Genomic DNA, 11,826 nt, shown 5'->3' with positions numbered 1-11,826 from the left:
TATATCAAGGTCCCTACTGTATTTAGTTAAGTTACCTTACCGAATATATCACCACAGAATGAAAGTAAAATTATCTGACAAGGATAGTACGTTTTCCCCATCTTCTAGTATTAAACCATCACAGCATTCTGAGAGCCTAATAATAAAAGAAAGTGTTATTTAATAAAAAATATTAAAAAATTTTTTCGTGATTTATAAGACCCCATTTTGTCAGCCAATCGGAAATTTAGGGAAACTTACTTTATTTTCGACAGGATTAATTTTCACAACAGTCCATGAGCCTAATAGTAAAAGAAAGGTTGATTTAATTTAAAACATTTTAATTTACTTTTGATTTATATGTCATTTAAAACTAATGTTTAAATATTCAGAAAAACGTTACTATTAGTGACATTGATTAAATTTTTTACATCATACTTCATGTTAAACTCAAGCAAATTTAGATAAGACATGCATGAAAAATCTGAAAAAGTGAAACATAGGAAATTTTAATCAATAAAACTCCATTATGGAAGGGCATTTTTTTATGTGTCGGGATGGTCGACTCTAGGCCGCTTGGGTGGACCCCCTTTTCAATACTGTCCTGGGGTGGTGGCTCATAGTGCCTAAGTTCACAGCGCCACAACGTGAATTTGCTCACAGCCGCCACAACGTGAATGTGCTCACAGCGCCACAGCTTATAGCGCCACAGATTTGAGAGTGGGGGAAACACCCGCTGGAGGGGTAACCCGCCTTCCCTGTACCAACCTCCAAAGTTATAATTCTCGTGATAACCAAGAAACATTGTTTCTATTGTTTGAACCGGTATTTTAAAACCTATTATGTGGTAATCACGCTTGTATTAATTAATTAACCTTTCTGTGTATATCTGTCTTTATAATGTTTAAAAATAGATTGTTATTGTTAATGAAATAATAGTAGAACAAGTATTAATTATCACGAATTGATTGTAGTTTTTTTTTATTTTCTGTACGCATCAGCTTTATGTCATTGTGAATTTGCATGTTGTAGGCCTATATTGAATTGTAATCGCTTTAAAATTAGTCCTCACACTCGTACTACATGCATAATTGTTGTTAACAAGCTATTTTGAACTACGTGTGGGCTATGTGAATACTTTTTGGTTTGAGTTCAAACAAATTTTATTATGTACCTATACCTACCTTGTTTAAATGATCGGATTGTTTTAAATTCTTCATGAATGACATGCGTATTTGAAAGAGAATACAGTTATTGTTTAATGGACGTTCAGATACCTATTTATTGTACTAGACCTGAACTTGTATTAGTACATACTAACATTAACAATACTCATGTAATATTGTATGTATTTAGTAATAACAAAAAAATACTATATTCATGGGAAACATATGTGCAGATCACGTCATTGATAGATAAAACAAGTTTACTTAACTAAAAGACAAGACAAAAAACGAGAGAAAAACAACAAAATTTATTAATTCTCATCTCACCCTGCTAGCGGTCTATTCTTAATCGTAGTAGCCTCGAACATTGTATACATGCTAATAAATATATATGTATGTATGTGTGTGTATTATATATATATTATATTTATAACACACACACACACACACACACACACACACACACACACACACACACACACACACACACACACACACACACACACACACACACACACACACACACACACACACACACACACACACACACATTTCCTTAATTTACGGATTCATAGAAAATACTTTTATTACGTTTATAATATTAATTTATGTATTTGAAAACGGTCAAAATATATTTCATTGTGTAGATCTCACAACTAAGAATTCTAAATCGATAAGCACAAGAACACACAAGAAAAGATATCATAGGCTATGTACCAGATAATTTATGTTTTTCAAAATAGAAGCACTAAAAACATAATAACAGTATCCAAAGTGTTTATTAGTATAATTGTTATAATCGGTTTCTAATCGGGTACCTTACGATTAATTAGTGAAGACAAAGACATGTATGACATGTTACATAGCATATGGTTACATGCTAACTCAATTTTATAACTATCACCTAAGCAATAATTTGTTACGATAAAATATTCTTGCCAAATTACATCACAACGAATATTTTTGAGCTATGTATTTTCAAGGACAAGTATACGAAGAGGGAAAACTAAGGAAGGTCGGATCATAGATAATGTAATATTTCCAGTATATTTTAAACTAATAAATTATATAGAGGAAGAATTGCAAAACAATCTGTATAACACAATTTTTTAATGAAATTGAAAGCTGTCCAGTGTACTCGTATGTCATAAAATCGTGAGATTAAACGATTCTGAGAGCGGTCATGGGTAGGCCTGAAATGTGTGCAGTGACCCCGTCTTGTTAAAAGTACAAAGCATCAATATCAATATCCAGCTCCTCAAGTACTGGAATAAAAAAGTTATTCAACATTACTACATACCGCGTAACCGTTTTTCCCCCCGTTATCTTCAAATAAGTAAAATCCAAACATTCTCTCTGTCGGTCGATACTGCACTAAAAGCTTAGGTTGAAATCTCTCTGAGGTTATAAGCACTCTAATAACTCATTTTTGTTTGTTAACGTGATCAGAAGGATAAAAGTGTGTTTCATCAGATATAATCAACAGGTTAGAAACATTAGGCCTCATTTTTAATGTCAATTATTTATCACACAACACAACTCTTTTTCCATAGTCCAGATCTTTAAGTTCTTGCATAATTTGAATTTTGTAAAGATAAAAATGAATGTCGTGGTGTAAAATCCTCAGCGAGGATCTGTTTTTGTAAACCCTAGCCAACGCTTGCTATCAGGCCGCCTGCTCTGGACTGCGACTAACTGCAACTCTCACTCTTTCCACATTGTTCGGTGTTTGAACAGTTTGTAGACTTCCTTCCCTCAGTTTTCTTTTGGGTAGAGGCCGTATTTGTAAATGAACTTAGCCAGATTTTAATTGTTTTTAGATCTTTAACAGCGCCGTGCCGACCAATGTTAAAGTGAGTTGTAAAAAATCTGTGAGTTTTTTACATAAGAATCACTGTTCTTAAAACGTTTCTACAGCAAAAGCATGTTGGTCAGTACTTATTTTCTTGGTTACATGATGGTTTTTGTGTGCAGTGTAATCGCTCATCTTTAAATTTGAAAATAGGCCTACATTTTTACAATAAACTGCTGGAATAGTTTTATTGACGGGTGAATATATGAGAAACAGTCATTAGCCGCTAAATAATATAAATCACGCAAATTATAACACTTTCAGCCATCCTCATGTGCTTCCTCTTTTAGATCTCAATAATAGTTTTTTCTTGAACTGTAACCAAAAGAAATGTATATGATAATAATGATTTATTTTCGTTCTAAAGTAAAGGTTACAACATAGTACTTGTCGGAAAAAAATGCTGTCCAGTTATACAGTATACGGACAGTAAGAAGTGAAAAAAATATTTACAAGTATTAACGTTTAAATATACTTAAGTGAAGTATATATACAAAAGCAAAGATACCAGACGTAAATAACGTTAGCATTCCGTGGCGTCAAAAATTAATTTACAAGTAAACAGAGATTAAATGATTTTTCACACACAAAATGAATAAACCACAAGTACCTTTTAGTTTGCAATATTATAATAAGTACAGTTAACTGAAAAGAATATTTAATTTTTTAATATAAGCCATAAGTTTAGATTGATACTGAGTTCAAAAATTAAATACTATTATTTTGAAAAAGTCGTAGTCAATTTAATTTAATTTTACAACTGAAGTATTTTACTGAAGTAGTACTAAAGTATATAGGTCCGGTGAATTCGAAAACATTGTCAAAGACAGATTTGCTTACTTTGGGAATTAAAAATTTATTGTGCTGTATGTTTCTAGTTTTGTAGTGTAGGTCACTTGTCCCCAGTTACCACTTCTAAAAAAAAAATAATTCTAAATTCGTAAGTACTTCCCCAACATATCAAGTCATACATACAACATATCATTTGTTATTCCCAAGAAAGATTTTTATCCAAAAGTCAATCCTACATATTTAAACTTAGAACAAGTCCTATTATTTGACAGTTTCAGTTTGCAAAATTAACACAATTACAATTTATTTATTTACATTCCCACGGTATAACCATTTTGCATATTACAATACTTAAGATGACTAGAACAGTAATAAACTCTCATAAAAAAGTACAGTATGAAAAATCAAGTTCAGCAATTGACCATGCTCACGACATAGTGAAATAAACAGATATAACAAAGATAAAAATAAAACAATGTGAAACATAACGAAAGTGGTACCAATAACAATAGTGCAATAACAATAACAAGTAGTGATATAACAAGTAATAAAAAATAATAATACAACAATAACAATAATGATAACAGTAATAGACTAAATCATCAAAGATAACAATGGAGTAACTATTAATGTAATACTGTGCAGGACTCGGCAAGCTCACTCTGATTAAAAAAAAAGTCAAAAATGATCTGTTTTTACAGGTATAGATTTTTTCAATTACAATTTGAATTGTGATTTTTAATAGTATGTTGAAAAGTGTAGCCTCTGAGATCAAAATTAACAAACTTGGTTTTTTTACTTACTTTAACTTGCATTTTATTTATATTACACCAATTTCAAATGGAAAAAAGATTTAATTTAATTTCTTTCAAAAATCTCTGAATGTTTTTGTCAGAATAAAAATTGCAACATCATAGGCAAAATGTTTAATTTGTCCATGTATATTCTGCTTTAAAAGATGTTTAATGGACATTAATAAAGGACCTCCTGCGGCACTCCTAACGCGACAAGCATGAGGTGACTCAGACAGCCTGACACTCACCTGCTAGCTGCAGTCAGATAAGAGCGGAACCAGTCCAAGGTCACGCCCTGATGCCAATCGCCTCCAGTTTTGATAACAGAATATTGTGATCAACCATATCTAAGTTTTCTTCAAGTTAATAAAACACCGGTTACTTTATTGTTGTTAATAAGATTATTTTAAATGAAATTTGTTACGTTTAATAAAGCATATTCCGTTGATTTATCCCTCGTAAAGCCAAATTACATATTACTTACAACCAGAGCCGCAGCTACATATTTGTCCAGGGGGGTAAGCCCTAAATTTGCCGCCCTTATCTATACCTGTAAAAACAGATTTTTTTTACATTCTGCTTATTTGTCTGATAGAAGTAATAAAAATGGCTATTGAATCAACAACTTATTTAGCCTGCATTTTAGTATATTTTCGAATATTATTAATTAATAATTTGAAGAAAAAAAAAACATCAGACACACTCAAAACAGTGATAAGATTTAATTTAGTAGACTAACTAGCAAAATACTTACAGAGGATGCAAATAATTTATCTGACAAGGATCCAGTTTCCTGCAACAAAAACATGAAGAATATCTCCATAAACAACAAGAATTTAAATCTTTTTAATTCGTGTGGATGTTTAGTTAAGTGACCTAATTTTTTTCGCTATTGTCATGTAATAATTGTTGGATTCAGTTTAATAAGCGACCACCACCACAATCAAATCATCCATATTCGTCATGATTATCTAAACTACCAAAACCAAATTATTGAATCATATTACGTAAAGAATATTTCAAATCACTGTTTAGTTCAGCGGTTTTTATATCTTAAAATTTAATTATTAACAAAAACTTAAAGGCTGTGTATTGGCTACAGTATAATAAGTGGCCACTACAACGATTTTCATGCTTATCAAATCATCGATATTCATGAGTAGTCTTAACGAATCTTCGATATAACAACTGAAATCAAATTACTTTATTGGTATTTCATATTACAGTATAGTTCGACTGTATAAAATAATACTTTATTGATGAATAAAACTCTATGCTATTTATGTTTATAGAATGTAACAAACAATAGTGTAACAGTTATCTTATAAAATAATACTTTATTGATGAATAAAACTCTATGCTATTTATGTTTATAGAATGTAACAAACAATAGTGTAACATAAAGTTTTTACTATCTTGAAGGGTAAATGTGTCTGACAACTTGTGAAACAAACAATACATGTATATCGCCATTGTATTTGCTATCAGCTGGCAATTACACAAATACCATACACATGATTTTACTTTGTAGAAATAATTTCAAATAATAATCTCGAACCGAATAATGTTATAGGCTAGGCTTTTAATACTGTTATTCAGTGAAATAAAAATAACTGGTAATTATGTATTATGAATATCTATAGGTCAAATATTTTTATACTTGATAGTTTAGAAATTTCATTATAATGTCATGGTGGCTGCTTATTAAATTGGAACAATTTCAATACATTAAAAAATACTTCCAATAGGTAATTGCAAATAACTATAATTAGAATGCTTTTCAATGTATTTAATGGTTTAGGTATTTCTAATTGATAATTAATACCCATGATTCGATTGTGGCAGCCGCTTATTATACTGATGCCGACTAGGCTATAGTAACAAAACATGTAACATTCAATTATCCTAATTTTTACTATTTTGAAGGATAAACATGTCTAACTGCTTGTGACACATATAACGTGTACATCTCTATTGTACTTGTAGGCCTTTACTCAAGACTGTAAATATGATTTTACTTTGTTTCAATTGAATTTGAACAATAAAGCTATTCAAGACATTAAAAAGAACTGGTAATAGGTCATTTTAAATAACTAGACTATAAGCACTATATGTAAGTTACTGTTATGCACACTTGTAATGCAATGTCTTACAACTAAATCTGACACTGAATACTTAAACACTTACACAACGAAGAAATCCGACAAATCTGCCACAAATGCTAATAATACGGTGACTAGAGAGTACTACGAATTAGATAACAAGAACAACGGACTTAATAATAACTATAAAAATGTAAAAATCAGAGCAATGAGTAACAAACGACATAACCTAGATACTTACTGTTTTCAAGTGAAAGGAATGGGGCGCTATGCAACACCACCAAGTAGAGACTGGCTCATAGCGCCACAGAATTGGCCCGATTGCTCACAGCGCCAACACAACCGAATAAATAATCGTAGGGCCTATCCAGGCTGACTGAAGCTATCACATATGAAGTAGATTACTAGCTGGAATTATATTTAAACAAATTCCACACATTACTATCTGAGCAATTCGGTATTATCATAATGAGTCATGAATATCTACAATAAGTTGGTATTAAATATTCCCTCTCTTGCTCCATCGTTAATATAATTCTATTACGCGAGTTGACACTTACAGTAGTACACTTTAATTTAAATGGATAGTTTATATGTAATATACAACATTTAGTTTTATCAGATTACTTTAAATAGGTAACTATACCGAGACAAAATATTTATTACCTTAAATAGTGGCTCTTGACATATAAACCTAAAATTAAACGAAACTTATCTTCTTACAGAAACACACTAACTTACATAATGCCGCTAACCATAGGTTGTAAATATATTGTAAATATACTCGAACAACAATTCGATTAAGTGCCGGATACAAGAGATTTGCATTCAAACCTCAATTTGTTATTCATCGCTATATGCCGCTACGACGTATTGTAAAGTTCGTTAAAATAGTGATCCAGGATTGACAGAAGGTAATATTTTTAGTTACTAGCAGTTACCAGCGACTTCGAACGCAAAAAGTTCTTAAATATATTCTTAAACCATATTAGTTTTGTTCCTCTTAAAAATAAACTATTAACAGTTAAACCGTTTGAAATTTGCAATATCGTAGTTAAAAAAACACACAAACGAATGCTGTAAGGTTTTTGAAAAGTACACGATTACAATTCATGTTAAAACTAGCAGTTCCCCTTAGTTTCACGCGCAATTTCGCAAGCTTACGTATGAGCACTTCTGGTTCGAGTGCATTATATATCAGAAGCCAATGTTTCTGTTTCCGAAGATTTCCTTGTTCCTACGATCAAAGAAATGTGTCTAAATGTGTATACTTATGGCCATTGTAGTTTATCTAGGCTTAATATATTTTGTGCCTTAGATGATGTTGCCTTATTTCCTCGAAAATGACTAATAATGTCAACAACAATCCAACCTACATCAAAGAACAATATCAATCACAAGAATCAATGACAAAATGAAAAAAGCAATAACAAATAAGGAATAGCAAATAACAAGCAATAACACAATATTATTATCAAAAAGAAATAACACATGTTGACAACGAACAAAAAGTTACTCGAAGCCGTGCAACAAAAAGCGCTCAAGAGAAGTTTTTAAACTGGTTAGGAGAGCAGGAAAAGAAGTCCAGGTGATTGGGGATTTGGGGATGTTACCCAGCCGTTGAACCCGCTCCATCGTGCAATTGGCCTCCAGGTCTCCTGTCAAACAACTACATGGATCTAAAGCTGACGGTTCCAGAAGAGATGGAGAACCAATTGCACTGGTGACTAGCTTGAATAGGAACATGAAGGCATCCTGGACATCCCTTCTCTCCTCCAGGGAGTTCAGGTTAAGGGCACGCTCCAGGTCAGCACTGGCACTTCATCATATTTGAAGCCCATCCTATAGACAACAATTCAAATAAACTTTCTCTAGACAAGCTGAAGTTCCTGTCTAAGATAATCTTGATGAGGGGCCCAGACAGAAGAGGCCGAACAGCGCACAGTACCTATATGGTTCTTAAAGTCTGTGGGTCACGTAGACGGCGGGAGACTCGGGACAGCATACCGAGCATTCTAAAGGCTTTGCTGCACACATAGCGCAGGTGCTGTCATAAAACAATGTTTACACTGCATAGTTGACTAAAGGCTCTTTCAATCTATAATACTAGTACATCAAAATTTTGTTCTTAGTTTTGAAGTTTATTTTTGCTATTGGCTATTTTTGACATTTGCTATTGGCCTTTGGTCAGTCGTAGGTGGTTGCTCGACGAATGCAGAAGTATTGTGACCTGTACTCTGTAGTTCAGTCTTAATATTTAGTGTTGTGTTTAGTTTAGGACTACTATTAAGTGCATGTTTTAGAGTTAGTGAAGTTGACACACATGGTGGTTGTGATTCCTACGCAACTAGACTTTTTTAAAGTAAAAGTAAATTTTGAGGCTTCTAATAGACATAATTTGGTAAAGTTATATATCGGTGAGTCTGATTTAGCACCCCCTGGACGTAGCACCCCCTCGCTCGTGACGTCACGAAAATAAATATACTGGGAAATATAAAGAAGAGGGATGCTAATGCAGCGCCTTGGCCATGTCCGTGCGCTGCCTAAGCACCCCCTCCCACCACAGGCGTGACGTCGAGCCCAGGGGATGCTAAGGTAGCATCATTCCTATTTTATGTAGCCCCCTAAACCAGGTTCAGGTTAATCCAGCTCAGCCAATGAATACGGAACCAGTTTTCATTGGACCACTCCGCCCAGCCAATGAATCTAAAAGTAAATATCGATTAGCCAGCCCGGCTCCGCCTCGCGCTCTCCAACACAGTGAATCCCAGTGATAATCCAGGTTAGGATTTGTTTGCTGTACATTATTTATTGTTAGTTGCAGTTGCATGTACAAAATAAAAGAAAAAATAATGTACTTAAATATCGACATTTTTAAAGCCTGAGACGGTCCTCTAGCTAGATGCTAGATAATATGTACACTTTAAATTTAGAAGTTAATCACATCTATATACACTTGGTAATGTTAAAGTACGAGTATAGGCTAAGTAAAAAAAATTGGGCAGATAAGAAAAGGGTTTAAAAATGTTCCTAGTGGCATATTGTTTACTTTGTTTTTTTTAAACGAATCGTCATATATGTAACTATTAGCGTCTGCCAACCGTATGAAGACCCCGATAATAAGCGACCGTATTTTTGGCTGAAAACTGTGGCTATCAGATCCTTTATTTAGTATGGCTGACGGCGAGATAACTGTTTACCGGGGCTGCCAGATGATTTTTTTTTATTTAATTAATTAATTATTCAGTAAAAACTTTGATTAATATAACTTTGTTTTTTTTAACATTTCGGTCTAGGACTTTGGATGAAAAGCAGAGTGGCAGACGATCGACTTTGAAAGGTGAAATTCCATCTTCGATTTCACGAAAACTATGACATTGTCTCAAGCTTTGCAGGAAACCCTGTCACGCGCAAGCCAGCCTACTTGCCGTCAATGTTCTGGTGACTCTGGTTGCATAGTCTGTAAACCTGAACATTTTTATATTTTAGGTACATTTTGAATTCTGAATTTTATTTCATGGAAATAAGCCCAAACACAAAATGCATGCCACCTTGATAACATATCTCGGACTACAAAGAAGGCCAATGGCTTTGTGTATCGGGTACAACGCTTATCTGCCCTTTGACATTTGGACCTCATAACCAATAGAGTTCTTCCATGGACCGAGAAGAACCTATATACCAAGTTTCAAGCCTGTATTCCCTTTCTGTCAGGAAATATCGCGTAGAAGGACATACATTATGAGGGCATTTATAATAATTAGGGCCGTTTTAAAGATGTCTCTTTGCTTCAACACAGTTATTATTGTAGAATCTTCCAAAAGAATGTTAACAGATAGCCATTAGTGCCATTATCAATGTTGTGGGTACAACTGTTATCGCGAGATAACCAGATCAAGCAACGTCGAGCGTGGCTGCTACTTGGATGGGTGACCGCTGAGCGATCCTGTCCTTGCAAGCAGCCCGCCTGCCCGGCTTGGTGGTGGTTCGGAAGCCACCTTTAAGCCGTTGCTCCCCAGGTTAAGTGTCAGAGAGGGCTTCTTAGCCCTAACTTCGCCTGGAAAAATAAAACATCTTTACTTTACTTCACATAGTCTATTTAATTCCCAGTGTGTTGAGTACCAAGAAGAAACGTTTAGATAATATTGGTACATACATAGACAAAAGCACGCTCCTACAAGTAGATGAATCATGCCGATGGAAGGCGTGTGCGTGCACAATCTGCTTGCACTTTGACAGATACAGCGGAACTAGTTCGGTACGGTGGTTTATCTCCACGCCACAACTTTCCGTCACCATCGCACGCACCGGAACTCTAGATCTGACGTCACGCCACACTGACTGCCGAACATCTGTGTACTATCTGTTTTATCTACATAAAAATGTAATCAATTATTTGTCAGTATGTATGGTTGCACCGATGTGGATATTTTTATTGAAAAAGGCTGGAAATAGTCTAAATCAATCTTTTTATAGAAAATAACGTCTACAAAATTCAATTTAAGGAACAATATTGTGAATGTATGCTCGTAAGGTCATACTCACAATTGGGATCCCTAGACATTGTGGCACGGAATATTTGTAGTAGCTTATGTAAATGTGAAAAGCGTATCATGAGACGGGATAAAATACTGTATACTACATTAAACTGCGGAAGGCGCAGGCATCCATACTACACTACGCTAACATCACTGGTTTAGTAACTTCCTTACTTAGGCCTAATTGTTACACAAGTATATATTTCATTTATTTCAAGTTGAATTGGGCCCACAACTTTGTACTGCCGAAGCAAGTACATATACAAAATGTGGCGCGCTTCACGATTTTGCGTGTCATCCTTGCGCAGGGGCCATGCTAATCTTCTCTGTATCGTTCAAATTACAACGAACAACAAATTTAAGATTATTAGACAGATACTTAATCATGGAAAGTAAATTATATTGTTATTATTACAAAGAACGATATTAACTTATTTATTTATTTATTTATTTGTATCAACGGTTACACCATTTCCATTCAATGACAAATTATAGACTCAAGAATACTTGACTACTTACTTATTAATTATATTATATAAAAGAGAACTTACCAAGATAGTCTAAATAAGTGACAGATACATTGATAAGAATATCAAAAACAAC

At 33.7% G+C, this 11,826-nt stretch overlaps 1 non-coding gene across 1 annotated transcript; it reads right to left on the bottom strand.

Moving 5' to 3' along the window:
* Positions 1-11,486: 11,486 nt before the first annotated feature.
* LOC124370072 lies at positions 11,487-11,592 on the bottom strand. The gene has a single exon (XR_006923146.1). It is a non-coding gene; the product is annotated as a U6 spliceosomal RNA (small nuclear RNA).
* Positions 11,593-11,826: the final 234 nt, after the last annotated feature.

The sequence above is a fragment of the Homalodisca vitripennis genome, chromosome X (genome assembly GCF_021130785.1).
Source record: "Homalodisca vitripennis isolate AUS2020 chromosome X, UT_GWSS_2.1, whole genome shotgun sequence".
In the NCBI taxonomy this organism is placed as follows: Eukaryota; Metazoa; Arthropoda; class Insecta; order Hemiptera; family Cicadellidae; genus Homalodisca; species Homalodisca vitripennis.
Note: the sequence above shows the minus strand (reverse complement) of the source record. Positions and strands in the feature narration are given on the sequence as shown.